Raw genomic sequence first — 17,558 nt, forward strand, 5'->3', positions numbered from 1 at the left:
TGTCTGGATACAGAATGGAAGCCAGGGGGTTGTAATAGATGGAAATTATTCAGCCTGAAGCTTGCCGATCAGTGGTGTTCTGAAAGAATCTGTTCTGGGAAACCCACTCTTTGTGGTCTCTATAAATGATTTGGATGAGGAAGTGGAAAGATGGGTTAGTAAGTTTGATGATGACACGAAGTTTGGTGCATTGGTGGGTAGTGTGGAGGGCTGTTGGAGTTTGCAATGGGTGATTGACAAGATGAAAAGCTGGGCAAAGAAGTGGCAGATGGAATTCAACCTGGAAAAGTGTGAAGTCATTCATTTTGAAAGGTTGACTTTAAATACAGAATTTAGGGTTAACCTCATGTTCTTGCTAATGTGGAGAAACAGAGGGATCTTGGGGTCCACATCGATAGACCCGTCAAAGTTGCTACCCAAATTAATAGTGTTGTTGAGAAGGTGTATGGTGTGTTGGCTTTCATTGGCAAGGGAATTGAGTTTGAAAGCCACAAGGATATACTGCAGTTGCTCAAAACACTCGTTACACCACACTTGGAATATTGTGTTCAGTTCTGATTGCCTCATTATAGGAAGGATGCAAAAGCTTCCGTGTGGGTGCTGAGGAGATTTACCAGGATGCTGCCTGGACTGGAGGGCAGGTCTTATGAGGAAAGGTAGAGGGAGCTCGGGCTTTTCTCTTTGGAGAAAAGAAGGGTGAGCTGTGACTTGATAGAAGTAAATAAGATGATGAGAGACATAGATAGCATGGATACCCAGAGACCTTTCCCCAGAGCAGAAGTGACTATTATGAGGGGGCCATACTTTTAAGGTGATTGGAGGAAGGTATTGTGGCGATGTCAGAGGTAGGTTCTATACACAGAGAGCAGTGGGTGCGTGGAATGCTCTGTCGGCTGTGGTATTCAAGTCAGATACATTCGGGACATGTAACCGAGTCTTGGACAGTTGCGAGGATGATCGTAAAATATAGAGTATACAGGGTAATTTGATCTTAGAGTAAGATAATATTTTGGCACAACATTGTGGGCTGAAGAGCCTGTGCTGTACTCTTCTGTGTTCTGTGTGTTCAATTCACCTCGCCTGCATACGTTTAGACCATGTGAAGAAATAGAAGCCCTGAGACGCAGACATGGTGAGAATGTGTAAACTCCATGCCGACATCAGCTGAAGCTAAAATTGAAGCTGGGTCCGTTTTGCTGAAAGGCCCCAAAAATGCTTGGGTCGGGTCCAGTAGGAAATTGAACCCTGGTCTCCTTCGTGAAAGGTGGGGAGAGTGACCACAATGCTAATGAGGGCATCAGGTGCAAATGCCCCTTAAGCCCTTTACATGTGCACCAATCACATACAATCGCTTCAGTATCCAAATTCTATTTCTATTGCTTCGCCCATAATCGTCAATGCCACAGCATCTCAAATTCAGATCCGAATGCTTCTTAAAGTCATAAGGATCTCTGCCTCTCAGACACTTGCAGGCAGTGGCTTCCAGAGATTTAGGAGATTTAGTGATTGTGGGAGGGAGAAAATTCTCTAAAGTGGTGGGTTTGAATTCTAATCTTGACCACATCAAATGCAGATATGTGAGAGAGCTGGGGTTGAGAGATGATTGCCACCACCTCAAAGAATATTTTCACGTCAATATGTTTGATACTTGCCGCATTTCTGTGGCCCATTGCACAGGGAGTAAAACAAAATACAGCAAGCACCCACTGCCACGTCTCAGATTCGAACCGAGGTTGCTGTGGCCACAACACAGAGTACTAACCACAATACGATCACGGCACCACATGAGTTCGCTGGTGTGCAACAAGCAATTACTACAGTGGCTGAGGATATGTTAGGAACAGCACCAGATCGACAACTAGAATTCTTTCCAAGCAGTGCGCTGCATTGCGGGGATTCACAGAGGGCTGGAATCTGTAATTACGATGCTACCAGGGACTGTGGAGATTCCATCAATGAGTATATTGAAGACTGAGATTGATAGATTTCTACAAAATATCAAAGACTCAGTGTATAGTGCTGGGTCTTGTTGAAATGTACCTTTCAATAGTAATCTAGTTTCACATTGGATGTTTCATCAGCTTCCACACAAAAGGAAGTAACCATTGCTGCGTACAACCATATAATCCCAGTTCCCGGGCACAGAACCAGGGAAGTCAGTGACCCAGCCGTGAAGATATAACCGGAAATGGGAATGGCAATGAGCGTGCAGACATACGCTGTGATAATAGATGACGGGATAGTCTGTGCATTATGAGCCAAGACAATGTGACAAAATCGAGATAGAGCCACGGGGATGATGTGCAGAAGGATGAAAGATGCAATGATGAATCAGACAGTGACCAGGGGGATACAGATAGAAGTGACGCAATCGGTGAGCGCGCAGTCCCTCTATGGCCAGGGAGGCGCGTGAAATGCCGAGTCTGTGAGCTCCAACCTCACCTGGAGCAGCTTCTATTGACATGGAGCAGGGATTATTGGGACCTCAAGCTGTTTGAAAAGATGCACAGCAATTTTAATCTGAGGCAAAATAGTTTTTGGAATCACAGTTATTTTTGGATGGAGTGAGGATCTGTGCATGAAAATGTTTCAATTATAATGAAAAATGCTGCAAATATTCAACTCGTCAAGAGAGAAATCTGTGCTGGGAGAAATAGAGTTAACATTTTTGCTCTCTTACTCTTGTCATATGGCTGATCCTGCACTGGGTTGAACTGTGGGAAGGGCTTTTTATCGCTCATTTCATATTATTCAATTTCGTGCAAACATATACAGGTCACTGAAGTCATCTAAACTTCCAAAAAATATCGGTAATATATGATGTTGTGATTCGGCTCGAGTTTAGCTAAGGTTATGGAGGAAAAACAGGAAAGCGGAGTTGACATTTGTCAGATCAGCAGCGATCTCATTGACTGGCTGAGCAGACTCGATCGGGTGAATTGTAGCTTCCTGACGACAAATGGCAGTGAAACTCACTGGGTCACAAAGGGGAGGCAATTGAATTGAAGTGGCGACTGTGATTATCTTTGCTGGTTGTTTATCTTGTGAATGTTCCCCTTACTGCTGATGTCCCTGCTAACAACACAGCATAAAGGTGAGTAGCCTGACTGAGCAGTGACGGCTAAGGCACCTTTCCCCTCTTTAAGCGGCTGGAACATGGACCCTGATGTTCTCGGGGACAGGAACTGACATTGAAAGGATTGCAGACAGAGCTGCACTGCCTTTGCGTTGTCACCATCAGGAAAAATAAAACTTGATTCCCTCACCGGGAATCGAACCTGGGCTGTGGTATTGAAAACGCCAAACCCTAACCACTAGACCAGCAGGGAGAGCCATGGATGTGCGTGCATCTTAACGGCACAACTCCTAGCTTTTTTGTTCTTTCTACGATAGTTGTTTTTACTGAAAATGACTGAATCATCATGTTTTTACAGCACAGAAAGAGGCTCAACATCCCAGTTTCCAGCCTTGGCCCATAGCCCTGTGTGCTACGAGGGAATGGGCCGGCTGTTTGAGATGTTCACATTCCCTTGGGGAAGTGGACCACATTTTCACCCTCAGAAGGTAACACACAGGCATATTTCCCAGAAGGTGACAAAGGCCTCAGCAGAAACCAAGCCCCAGAAAGTAGGATTTCACCCATTTGGGCTCTAGAGTCCCATTTCACACTTCAAAACCAGAATCTGATTACAGCAAAGAAATAAAGCATTCGGCCGCTCCCCTCTCCATGTTGCTCCCCCATTGTTTCCTTGTCAACCTGCTGTTATAATACCTCATCTCACCTCACTGCTGGCCTGTGGAGGAAATCACATTGGCATAATTTCAGACGAGGTGAAAGTGCTCCTTTGGATATTGGATGTAGCAGTTGTACAAACATTCTCATCTCCTCCAGTTAGAAGCAAACTCATGGCCGGTGCTTTACAAGACCATTGCTTTCACTACTGCCCTATAGAGTTAAGACTGTGCCCTGTAAGGTAGGGTTTTATGCATTAGAAACTGCAATGTAATAGATGGCAGGATAGTCTGTGCAGTATAAACCAAGACAATGCGACAAAACCATGATGGAGCTGAAGGAATCATGTGCAGAAGGATGAGAGATGTAATGCTGAATCAGGCAGTGACCAGGGTGATAGAGATATACGCCTTCCCTCGTAGTCTGCTGATAAGGATTCAATGCCTTCACTGCCGTGGAGTGTTCATGGTTAAAATTTACAATAATAACTCTGAAATATTGTCTGACCTTTAGAAGTAGAATTATGCCATAGACCAGGCGGTGTCGCTTCAATCTACATTACAGTTCTACATCAGCAATGTCAGCTGCATTTGCCTGACGTGCAATTTGTTTCAGACAAGAACAAGGGGGAGGTCAGGAAAAGTGAAGGGCAACGGTGGTTTGTGAGAGGTGACTGTGGGCCTCATGGAGCCAGGCTCAGTGTGGGTGCTGAAGACTGGCTTTTCCTGTTTCCTCTGGTATACAGATCACTCGGGAGCTGCAAAGGTGTGTCAGGATGGCCGAGTGGTCTAAGGCGCCAGACTCAAGGAATAGACTCCTTCCACTGTAAAGCTGGGTGTTCTGGTCTCCACCTGGAGGCGTGGGTTCAAATCCCACTTCTGACAGTGACTGGCCCTTTGTTTGTTGTCCTTTGCAAATATCACTGAGGTTCGATATCCCGAAGGGATCTACCTGTTTTTAAGCAAAATTTGCTCTGGTCAGTTTTGCAGCTTTATATTAACATGATGCAGTTTTGGAGGAGAATTAGACAACTCAGCCCAACAAGTCTGCTCCGCTATTAAATGAGCGGATAATCCTGACCTGATAATCCTGAACTGCACTTTCTTGGATTTCCCGATAACCATTGGTACCCTTGCTGCTGAAAATCAATCGAACTCAGCCTTAAATGCACTTTGTGGCCCAGCTCTGACAATCCTCTTCTGTAAAAGAATCCACTAATTCACAACCATCTGAGAGAATAAACTTCACCTCGACTCTGCCTTAAATGTGCGCCCTCCATTCTGATATTAAACACTCCCTTCCCAGACGGTCCCAGGAGGAAACGAACCTTTCTTCATCCAATCCGTTACATCGCCAATAACACCTGTATGTTTCAATAAAGAGCATTTTTGTAGTACTGTTTCTGAGCTAATGAAAGTGATGTATTTCAATGGTTCTTCCCATTTAATTCACCTCTGATGTGAAAGTCTCACTGATTGTGATAGAGATTATCATTGTCACTGAGGAGGCAGTGCTGGGCAAGGTAACGGGGCTAACAGTGGACATGGGGGTCTCTTAGCCCTGATTAACTGCATCCCAGGATACTAAAAGGGGCGATGGGGGACATAGCAAATGCACTAGTAATTATTTACCAATATTCACTGGACTCTGGGGTTGATCCTGCAGATTGATAACAGCCAATGTGACGTCACTGTTTAAAAAAGGAAATAGGCAAAAAGCCGGTAACTTTGGTGCAGTTAGCTTAACTTCAGCACTGAGGAAAATGATTGAATCTATGTTCAAGGAAGAAATAGCAAGACATCTGGATATAAATTTTCCCACTGGTGTTCATGAGTTCATGAAGGGTAGGTCTTGCTGAATTAATTTGGTGAAATTCATTGAGGACATTACCTGCAATGTGGACAATGGGGTACCTGTGGATGTGGTGTATCTTGATTTCCAGAAGGCAAGTGACAAGGTGCCACATCAAAGGCTGCTACATCAGATAAAGTTGCACCTTATTACAGGTAATGTATTGGCTTGGATAGAGGATTGGTTGACCAGTAGCGAACAAAGAGTAGGGGTCAATGGGTGTTTTTCTCATTGGTGTTCAGTGGCTAGTGGTGTGCCTCAGGGACCAGTGCTGGGACCACAATTGTTTACAATTTACACAAATGATTTGGAATTGGGGACTAAGCGTGGTGTGTCAAAATTTGCAGATGACACTAAGACGAGTATAGAGCAAAGTGTGCAGAAGACACGAAACGTCTGCAGAGGGATAAAGATAGTCTAAGTGAGGGAGTGAAGGCCTGGCAGATGGAGTACAATGTTGATAAGTGTGAGGTCATCTATTTTGGTACGAATAACGTAAAATGGACTATGTTTTAAATGATAAAAAAAAATGCAGCATGCTGCTGTGCAGAGGGACTTTGGTGCCCTTGTGCATGAATCACTAAAAGTAGGATTGCAGGTGCAGCAGGGAATTAAAAAGGCAAAGGGAATTTTGGTGAAAGGGAGAAACTGATCTGCAGCCAAAATGGTACGAAAGAAAATGTCAGAAGTAGTGTCAGTGAGAAAAGATACAAAAGTCTGAAGTGCCCTTCCTGGTGGTGCAGTGGTTAGGATTTGGTGCTTTCAGTCCCGCAGGCTGGGTTCCGTTTTTGGTCCGGGAATGGGAGCTCTATGCTGCTCGTTTATTGTGATGACTGATTTTCAGGAGCAGGAAAGAAGCTCTGGAGCTGGTAGATGGGCTGATTTGTCCCAGAAATTATTCAAGTTAACAGAAGTCAATGAACTGCAGATGCTGAAAGTCTGAAAGAGAAACAGGAATTGACCGAGACGTTCAGCAGGCCTGGCAGCATCTGTGGAGCAGAAGAGAGGTAACCTTTCAGGTCCACAGATCGTTAATTGGAACTAGATTAGTTATGCATTTCAATCATGTCACCTTTGGCAACGTTATCAGGTTTATCTGTCAAATCGGGGTATTTATCAAAATTTCTCTCTCTGAGTGGCTGACAATTGTTAATTGTTACAGTTCACAAAACAGCAACAAACAAAACAGCCAGTTGGGTTAGGCTCAGGGAACTGGAGTGGGAGCAGAGGAATAATAATGCGTTAAGTTTAAATACAAGAAGCAAGCCACTTCAGCTTTCAGGAACCAAGCAGCTGGCACTATTTACAAGAGGTTTAGACAAGATACAGTCAATCTAAGCCACAGGCACCTGTGGGACTCAAACCACAGCTATGCTGATTATTCATCTAGTTAATAAGGTAAGGTTCATTCCAAACTTTCTCTATTGAATATAAGTTTGTTATTAATTTTATAGCAACTTGAACTAAGCTTTCCACTTTAGTACTGAGTGGGTGTTCAGATAAGTGGGGTATGGATGCTACGGCAGTTGCTTGCTCCTCCTGCAGAATGTGGCAGTTGGGAGACATGGCACACATCTCCGCTGGCTACATCTGCGGGACGTGCACCCAACTACAGCTCCTTGAAAACCATGTTAGGGAGATGGAGCTGGAGCTGGATGAACTACGGATCATTCGGGAGGCAGAGGGGGTAATTGAGAGGAGTTACCAGGAGTTGGTCACTCCTAAGGCTCAGGACAAGGATAGATGGGTTACAGTTAGGGGGAGGAAAGGGGACAGACAGACAGTGCAGTGATCCCCTGTGGGCATTGCCCTCAGCAATAAGTATACCGCTTTGGATACTGCTGGGGGGGATGACCTACCAGAGGAAAACCATAGTAGTCAGTTCTCTGGCACTGAGCCTAACAATGTGGCAATAAAGAGAAGGGGGCAGAATAGAAAATTACTCGTGGTAGGGGACTCAATAGTTAGGGGAATCGACAGGAGATTTTGTGGTCAGGATCGGGATTACCAGAAGGTATGTTGCCTCCCTGGTGCCAGGGTCCGGGACGTCTCCGATTGGGTGTACAAGGTTCTACAAGGGGAGGGCGAACAGCCAGAAATCGTGCTACATATTGGCACTGATGATATAGCCAGAAAAAGGATTGAGGATATAAAAAGTGATTTCAGGGAGTTAGGATGGAAGTTGCAAAGCAGGACGAACAGAGTAGTGTTCTCTAGTTTACTACCGGTGCCACGAGATAGCGAGGCGAGGAACAGGGATCAGGCACAGCTTAACACGTGGCTACGCAGCTGGTGTCGGAGGGAGGGCTTCAGATATGTCGATAATTGGGATGCCTTCTGGGGAAGGTGGGACCTGTACAAGAAGGATGGGTTGCATCTGAACTGGAAGGGGACCAATGTCCTGGGTGGAAGGTTTGCTCGAGCAGTTCGAGAGGCTTTAAACTAGTATGGCAATGGGGTGGGAACCTGAGCTGTCTACCGGAGGTGAGAGTTGATGCAGGTGAGGCAATAGCAAGACGTAGACCAGCTAGTGGGAAGGAACCAAGGGATCGGTTAAAGTGTGTTTGCTTTAATGCAAGGAGTATCAGGAATAAAAGTGATGAACTTCGAGCATGGATCAGTACCTGGTGCTATGATGTTGTGGCCATAACAGAGACATGGGTTTCTCAGGGGCAGGAATGGTTGCTGGATGTTCCAGGGTTTAGAACATTTAAAAAGAATAGGGAGGGGGGAAAAAGAGGAGGGGTGTAGCACTACTAATCAGAGAGGGTATCACAGCTACAGAAGCTTCCATTGTCGAGGAAGATCCGCCTACCGAGTCAGTGTGGGTGGAAATTTGGAACAGCAAGGGAGTAGTCACCGCGTTATGGGTTTACTACAGGCCCCCCAATAGCAGCAGGGAGATTGAAGAAAGCATAGGTCGACAGATTTTGGAAAAGTGCGGATGTAGTAGGGTTGTTGTAATGGGTGACTTTAAATTTCCTAATATTGATTGGAACCTCCTTCGAGCAGAAGATTTGAATGGAGCTGTTTTTGTAAGGTGTGTTCAGGAGGGTTTCCTAACGCAGTACGTTGACAGGCCGATGAGGGGAGAGCCAATTCTAGACTTGGTGCTCGGAAACGAGCCGGGGCAGGTATCAGATCATGTGGTGGGAGAGCATTTTGGTGATAGTGACCATAACTGCCTCACATTCCACATAGCTATGGAGAAGGAGAGGATAAGGCAAAATGGGAGGATATTTAATTGGGGAAGAGGAAACTATGACGCGATTAGACATGAGTTAGGAAGCATGGACTGGGAGCAATTGTTCCATGGTAAAGGCACTATAGACATGTGGCGACTGTTTAAGGAACAGTTGTTGTGAGTGATGAGTAAATATGTCCCTCTGAGACAGGTAAGAAGGGGTAAGATAAAGGAACCTTGGATGACGAGAGCGTTGGAGCTTCTCGTGAAAAGGAAGAAGGTAGCTTACATAAGGTGGAAGAAGCTAGGGTCAAACTCAGCTCGAGAGGATTACACGCAGGCGAGGAAGGAGCTCAAAAATGGTCTGAGGAGAGCCAGGAGGGGGCACGAGAAAGGCTTGGCAGAACAAATTAGGGAAAACACAAAGGCATTTTACAATTATTTGAGGAATAAGAGAATGGTCAAAGAAAGAGTAGGGCCGATGAGGGATAGCATAGGGAACTTGTGTGTGGAGTCTGAGGAGGTAGGGGAAGGCCTAAATGAGTTTTTTTGCTTCTGTCTTTACGAAAGAAACGAACTTTGAAGTGAATGAAACATTTGAAGAGCAGGTGTGCATGCTAGAATGGATAGAGATAGAGGAAGCTGATCTGCTGAAAATTTTGTCAAACATTAAGATTGACAAGTCAACAGGCCCGGACCAGATTTGTCCTCGGCTGCTTTGCGAAGTTAGAAATGCAATTGCTTCGCCACTTGCGAGGATCTTTGCATCCTCGCTCTCCACTGGAGTCGTACCTGAGCACTGGAGAGAGGCAAATGTAATTCCTCTCTTCAAGAAAGGAAATAGGGAAATCCCCGGCAATTACAGACCAGTAAGTCTCACGTCTGTCGTCTGCAAGGTGTTAGAAAGGATTCTGAGGGATAGGATTTATGACCATCTGGAAGAGCATGGCTTGATTAAATGCAGTCAACACGGCTTTGTGAGGGGCAGGTCATGCCTCACAAACCTTATCGAGTTCTTTGAGGATGTGACTAGAAAAGTTGATGAGGGTCGAGCTTTGGATGTGGTGTATATGGACTTCAGTAAGGCATTTGATAAGGTTCCCCATGGTAGGCTCATTCAAAAGGTCAGGAGGAATGGGATACAGGGGAACTTAGCTGTCTGGATACAGAATTGGCTGGCCAACAGAAGACAGTGAGTGGTAGTAGAAGGAAAATATTCTGCCTGGAAGTCAGAGGTGAGTGGTGTTCCACAGGGCTCTGTCCTTGGGCCTCTACTGTTTGTAATTTTTATTAATGACTTGGATGAGGGGATTGAAGGATGGGTCAGCAAGTTTGCAGACGACACAAAGGTTGGAGGTGTCATTGACAGTATAGAGAGCTGTTGTAGGCTGCAGCGGGACACTGACAGGATGCAGAGATAGGCTGAGAGGTGGCAGATGGAGTTCAACCTGGATAAATGCGAGGTGATGCATTTTGGAAGGTCGAATTTGAAAGCTGAGTACAGGATTAAGGATAGGATTCTTGGCAGTGTTGAGGAACAGAGGGATCTTGGTGTGCAGATACATAGATCCCTTAAAATGGCCACCCAAGTGGACAGGGTTGTTAAGAAAGCATATGGTGTTTTGGCTTTCATTAACAGGGGGATTGAGTTTAAGAGTCATGAGATCTTGTTGCAGCTCTATAAAACTTTGGTTAGACCGCACTTGGAATACTGCGTCCAGTTCTGGTCGCCCTATTATAGGAAAGATGTGGATGCTTTGGAGAGGGTTCAGAGGAGGTTTACCAGGATGCTGCCTGGACTGGAGGGCTTATCTAATGAAGAGAGGTTGACTGAGCTCGGTCTCTTTTCATTGGAGAAAAGGAGGAGGAGTGGGGACCTCACTGAGGTATACAAGATAATGAGAGGCATAGATAGAGTGGATAGCCAGAGACTATTTCCCAGGGCAGAAATGGCTAACACGAGGGGTCATAGTTTTAAGCTGGTTGGAGGAAAGTATAGAGGGGATGTCAGAGGTGGGTTCTTTGCACAGAGAATCGTGAGAGCATGGAATGCATTGCCAGCAGCAGTTGTGGAAGCAAGGTCATTGGGGTCATTTAAGAGACTACTGGACATGCATATGGTCACAGAAATTTGAGGGTGCATACATGAGGATCAATGGTCAGTACAATATCGTGGGCTGAAGGGCCTGTTCTGTGCTGTACTGTTCTATGGTCTATATTCTATGTTCTATTAGAAAGGCACATTAGCCAACTAAGCCACAGCACCACACAAGCTGCTTCAGCACCACACAATCTGATTCAGCTCCAATCCATATGTTCATGAACCTAAACACCCGAACACAGAAACTTTTTTTCTATCTCAGTGTTAATGAGTGAGAATTTAAGTCAAGCACCATTTTATTTAAAGACAGACAGTTCACAGCTGAACATTTCAAGTGAAAAGGCACAGAAAAATACAATCTCCTCTTACACTGCTTTAAAACCGATATTTTCACAATTTAAACTAGCGGGATAAAGCGGATGTGTTCATCCTCTCTGTACCCATTAACTACGTTAATACACACAGATGAAACCTCGCAAACTGCATTCAATCCTCTTCCCCTTGCTGCAGGAAAAAATGAAAATGCTTACATAGAAGTTGCCAGGGTTGGAGCAGATTAATCCAGAAGGAGAGGCTGAATAAAATCGGGCTCTTTACACTGGAGTGTTGGAGGCTGAGGGGTGACCTTATCAAAGTTAATAAAATCATGAGGTGTAGTGATCAGGTCTTTTTCCCAGGGTATGGGAGTCCACACTTTAGGTTATAGGTTGAAGGTTTAAGGGTAAAGACTTTAAAGGGACATCGGGTGTAATGTTTTGACACGCAGGATGCTGTGTGTATGGAATGAACTCACACAGGAAATGGTGTAGGCTGGTATTAACACAACATATAAAAGGCATCTGTATGGATACATGTACAGGAAGGGTTTAGCGGGATATGGGCCAAATGTTGGGAAACAGGAGGAGATAAATTTTGGAAATCTGGTCGGCATGGACGAGAATGACCAAAGACACACTTTCTGTGCTGAATATCTCTCGGACTCGATAATTGCTTGAAGTTTAGAAATGGTTCACTCAAACATCCGACCTGCTACACACCAGTGAGGTCACACTTAGCAGATGTCGATAAATGCTCCAAGTGTTGGAAGAGATCTAGCCAGTCTTTCAATCAGGTCTCACACCAGCGAATTCACACGGGAGAGAAACCATGCATTTGTTCTGAGAGTGGGAAAGGATTGAATCAGTCATCCCACTTACTGAGACACCTTGGTCGCCACACAGATGATAAATGTTTTAGTGGCCTTGATTGTAGTTGTTCATTTTTATCAAATATTGTGTACACATTCTTTGGTGACTGGAGAACTAATAACTAGACACTGACAGACACAGAGCGGAGTAAGGAACTACACACCCATAATGTTGAACTCTGTAAATAATCTGTGCCAAGAAAAAATGGCTTCTGATTTTTACCTCACTGTAAAGCCCCTTTTTGTGTGAAGGTGATAAATTTCAGAGAAAAATGTTTCCATAACTGTTCAAAGAGGCAAAAGATGCATTTGGGGTAGGATGTGGGATGTGGCTAATTTAGTTCTGGTAATGTGCAATGTGGCAGGTTTAATGAATTACATCAATTAAAAGATCTCTGAGAGAACAGTGCCCATCAAATAGTGTACATTAGAGTACGGTGGGTGAGTTGTGGGGTGTGGGTATTTCAACATGAAATATACCCTTTAATCCCGATTCTGTGTGTTCTGTTAGTTAAACAATAGGAAGTACATGCTCAATTATTAGCCAACACCATGAACTCTGACCTTGTGCTATGACCTTTTTTGACCCCTTTTTGAGTGCTGTGGAAAATTCAAGCAGACTTCATCTATGGGCTCCCTTTATGAACTCTGCTGTTAATATTAACAAGCATCTCTTGGTAAATGGTTAAGGCAATGGATCTCAAATCCATTGGGGTGTTTTTGCACGGATTCATATCCTGCTGACTGTGGGGAAAAGCTGGGAATGAATGCGAGGGCTGTTTGCTTCCTCCGTTTTGCTTGTGACAGGAATCAAAGCAGCAGGAACAAAACATTTCACTCAGACTACCAACGGTGGGAAAAGGTAATTCACTGCCTGTCATAGCAGAACCAGCACAAGCCTTCATAAAATTTAAAGAGCTTTAAGATATCCACTTGCCGGGCCAACAGGCGAGGCTGTGAGCCTTGTCCTGGGAAATAAGTCTCAACAGTCAGTTCTGAGAAAGATTCACCCAACCCAAAACAGTAACCCTGATTTTTCTTCACAGATACTGCCAGACGTATTGAACATTTCCAGCAATTTTGATTTTGTTTCAAGAACAATCAAGGTCAATAGATTATGTTCAGGAAACTGTTTGATCCGTGGAATTCCTGAAGCTTTTTGGGATGTACGTCACACGAAGCGAGTCTCAGCTGGCTGAGGATTGGCCCCTGTGGTCTACGGGTTGCTCGTTGGTCCAGGGGTATGACCCTTGCTTTGGGCCTTACAGCATTTAGAAATGCCAGGAGTCCCAGTTTTACATTTAAACAACCACACGTGTTTTGCCAAAGTACCCAATTAATTATCTCAAAAGCAGCTTCGTGAAATGAAGTTGAAATGCCTGACTTTGGGATAGGGTAGAGGTCCCATTGCAGCGAACACGGCCAAGGGATACACTTGTTCAAAGGAAGAACAAGAGTTTTAGAAGGTTCACACAGGCAATCCGACTCTGAATGGATCCTTAGGCTGAAGCATTGCTCAATCATGAACATGAAACCTCAGAAAGTGGGAATGTGAAGTGATTGGGGATAGTGCTGAACAGGCTCATGCGAATCGTAGACAAAGAGGGGACTGGAAGAACAAAACAGGCCAGGCTGCATCAAAAGAATTGTTTCTGGAGGCATTGAAGGTGCTGTGAGTAAGGAGCATCGAAGATAGGTCCAAATATTGAAGGTTTAAAATGAACCTGTATGTCAGAAATGAAAATGCGTTGGAAAGTTGAGACAGTTCTCCTTGGGGAATAGAAGTCTGTAAAGTGATCCGAACGAAGCTTTCCAAGTCACGAGGGGTCTAGACTGTGGAAATAAATGCGTGAAAGTTCTACCACCCCATGTCTGAAGGGATTGAGAATGAAGAGGCAGATATTTGAAGACATGAGGAAAACGAAGTAAAAGTGACTTGAGGAAGAACGTGCTCACACAAGGAGTGGTTAGTATAGGTAAATCACGATCTGACAGCGACAGAGGCAGATTCAATCACCAAAAATGGAATTGGACGGTTATGTTAAAAGTACCTGTGCAGATGTTACAGGGAGAAGGCAAAAGATTGATACTGAAAGTGATAATTAGTTGCTTATTGGGGAGACGTGGCATAACTAAGGCAGGGATTATGGCCTCCATCTGAGCTGTGACAAGTTTTGTGATTCTCAGTGAAATTGACCAATAGAATGTGGGAAATTAGACAAAGGTTATACTCACACAGCTGTGACACGTCTGTGCAACAAAACAACAGTGAAAAGCTTTGAACATCATCATCGAATGGAAATGCTGCACTCCAGGTGGAAAGCTGAATACTTACCTGAAAAGCACACAGCACATGGTAGTAGTGGCGCAGCGGAAGCGTGCTGGGCCCATAACCCAGCGGTCGCCGGATCGAAACCATCCTCTGCTATTTTCCATTGGTCAGTGCTGTGGCTTGCAGTGAGCTGCACTGTGCATTTTCATCAGCTGTCTGCTTCCCTCAGCTTCATGTATCTGAAATAAATACCTCATGTTGATGCACTGGCCAAGGCCATACAGGAGAGCTGACACACTTGTGAAGGTCTGAATGGTCTTCTCCTGCTCTCAGTCGGTCTGCTCTGAGCGGAATGTAAAACTTCTTCTCTGAGATGGGAATTAACTGGTGAAGTAGAAACACATCGCTTGCAGTATTTTTGTCAGGGCTGGCAGTAATTCCCCATGCTGTTTCAGACATGAATGACAAAAGGATCAGGATGTCAGAGAGCGCTTCATTGCACAGATACAGTTCACCATTATTAGGGACAGATATCACCGATTGTGAATAAATACAGAGAAATACAAGAGGCAGACAGTCACTGTGGGCTCGATGAGCTGAATGTGAATGACACCATGGGTTTATGACTTCACTCTCCCTGTCTCTGTGAGGGAGCGGGTGGGGGAGAAACAATGGCTCATTATTAACCCTCCCTTCCACGTTGTACTGTCTGCAGCCCCGCAACTCAGGGCCCATGGGGATGTCTCTCAGTGAGCGAGTGTTTCACTCAGATTCACTTAATGTGGGGCTGTTGGTGTCAGACATTAACTCCTGCTGTGGAGGTCACAAACGAACAGACGCCCCGTGTGCAGACAAATTCTGAACAGCAAACAGGCTGCGCAGAAAAATCGCATTTTAATTTGCTGTAGAGATTAATCTCGAGTTTTGACTTCTATCTTTCCCAGCAGCTCTCCTTCTTTCTGTCTGCCTCTGATAAATGTCATTTGATGAAAGTTCCAAATCACCTTTACAATTTGCTGGACAAGTCTGATTCTACCCCTTTTGCTCCTTCCTTCTTTCAGTGTTTGAGAGACAGCGACAAAGTGTATCCAACCCCCAGCACTGCCTGCCTGTGGCCAAATGGTTGAATGCATTTGCCAATGGAGAGAGCTCTACCCCAGCAGAATGGTGACAGAATGAGAAGAAGTTCATTGAAGCAACAGGGAATAGATTTTTTTTTTAGCAACTTGTTCAGATATGTTATTATATACCTCTGGAGCAGATAAAACTTGAACTCTGTCTCCTACATCCGAGGTAGGGACACTGTCACTGCATGATTGACACCTCATTTACTGTTAAGTTTCCCGGCAGCAGACAGCATCATTGGTCTTCTGGTCTGCTTCTCACATCAGCTGGCTGTTAGAAATGTGAGAAGCTGCTGGCTTGAATCCTGCATCAGCCATTGTTGCCTCTAATTTTTTTTAGTGTTCAGGAGAGCCGGGGGTGGTTCTTTGTGAAATCGATTTCAGTCTATGTTCCCAAAATGTGTTTCCTGCAAATATATCATATGTATCCACTTCACTGATGAAGGTTTAGAATTAATAATCGTCGGAAATTAAGTTTCATTGGATTGATTCATAAACTAGCCCAGAAACTGAATAAAATGATGGCAAGCCTTAATGGATAAAGAGGTGACTGTGAAGCAGGCATCTGAGGATAAATTTGTTTCTTTTGCAAGTGAAATTTACCGTTTCCCAAAGTGGGGCCCATTGAAGTGAAGCAGTGACAGAGATTGCCTTTGTTGGTGCTCAACTCGTGTATCACATTTCCACCTTGGTCCCTGTAAACATCTCAACTCCACAAGAAGTCAGGTGCCCACTGTGGACCAGTGGCGTAATGGATAACACATCTGAAATCGGATCAGGTTGTAGGTTTGACTCCTGCCTGGCTCGAGCACAGTTGTTCTATTTTCAATACGAGTAAGGTGACACCTTCACCTGAAGTTGGAACATACAGCAGGTGATTTTGCAGTCAGATTCCCAGAAGCTAAAGTATGAAATTGGAAGTTGCGCATGAGCACTGTTGGCAATCTTTTTCAGCTCACTGTTAGTTTCAATTCCGAGCTCACAACAACAGGTTTCACTGCCTGGAAAGCTTGTTTGTGTTCCATGTAAATCTACCTGTTGTCGGCGAAACATGTGTGGGGACAGAGAGTGAACGTGAAGCACCTGGAGTCAGTGTCATCCTGAGGGATGTGTCTGCGTATCTCCCTCTGTGGCTAAACACGAAGATGAGTTCCATAAGTCGGCTGTAACACAGTTTTACTGTCACAAAGCCTCAGTCCCGTTTGTAGATCACAGCATTAATCTCATTGATATTTGTCCCTGATACGTCAGAGGTACATGGGCCAAGTGCTGGAAACTGAGATTAGAATAGATAGATGCCTGATGACACGCACCGATACAATGGCCCAGATAGTCTCTTTCCATGTGAGAAAAACTCGAAGGCAGGGAGAAACTGACCTGTCACCAAAAGGATCAAAAATGGAAAGGCAAAAACTGTCGTTGAGAAATGATGCAAGCACCTCCAATGTATTCTCTGGTTGTCTCGTGGTTTGGATTTGGTGCTTTTGGAACCACGGCCCTGGTTTGAACTGTTGAGTGGAAGATCCTCCCTCCTAGCTTTTATTGATGACAGCTTTGCTGATTAATTGTAATTGAATTCATTAACTGGCACCACTGGCTCGGCAGCATTAATTCAATCAGCCACATTGCTGTAGGTCTGGAGTCACATGAAAGCCAGATCAGGTAAGGGTGGCAGTTTCCTTCCCAAAAGGACATTAGTGAACCAGATGGGTTCTTCTGACAATTGATTGCATGGATTGTATCACCTCCCCAGTGAGGAGAAGGAAAGGGGCTGTGAGGTAACTAACTGTGTCCCAAACGATATTCAAGCTAACATGAAACAAAGAACTGCAGATGCTGGGAATTGACAGAAACAGGAATTGACAGAGAAACCCAGCAGGCCTGGCAGCATCTGTGGAGAGATACAGGGTTAACATTTCAGATCCATTGAATGTACGTCAGAATCAAGTCAGTGATGCCCTTCCATATTATAATGCAGGGAAATTACCAGTTTTATTTGTCGAATCAGTATATTTATCAAAATATCGCATTAGTTTCCTGCCGTCAACTTTACAATTTTAACAGACTTTTATCGGCTGTAATGCTGCTTCCTTCACCCTCAGGTGGT

The 17,558-nt window shown here is 44.7% G+C and overlaps 1 non-coding gene across 1 annotated transcript; it reads left to right on the top strand.

The window, feature by feature from the left end:
- The first annotated feature begins 4,502 nt into the window (after positions 1–4,502).
- On the top strand, positions 4,503–4,617 carry trnal-caa (transfer RNA leucine (anticodon CAA)). Its single transcript has 2 exons — positions 4,503–4,540; positions 4,572–4,617. It is a non-coding gene; the product is annotated as a tRNA-Leu (tRNA).
- Positions 4,618–17,558: the final 12,941 nt, after the last annotated feature.

The sequence above is a fragment of the Stegostoma tigrinum genome, chromosome 11 (assembly GCF_030684315.1).
Source record: "Stegostoma tigrinum isolate sSteTig4 chromosome 11, sSteTig4.hap1, whole genome shotgun sequence".
Lineage (NCBI taxonomy): Eukaryota > Metazoa > Chordata > Chondrichthyes > Orectolobiformes > Stegostomatidae > Stegostoma > Stegostoma tigrinum.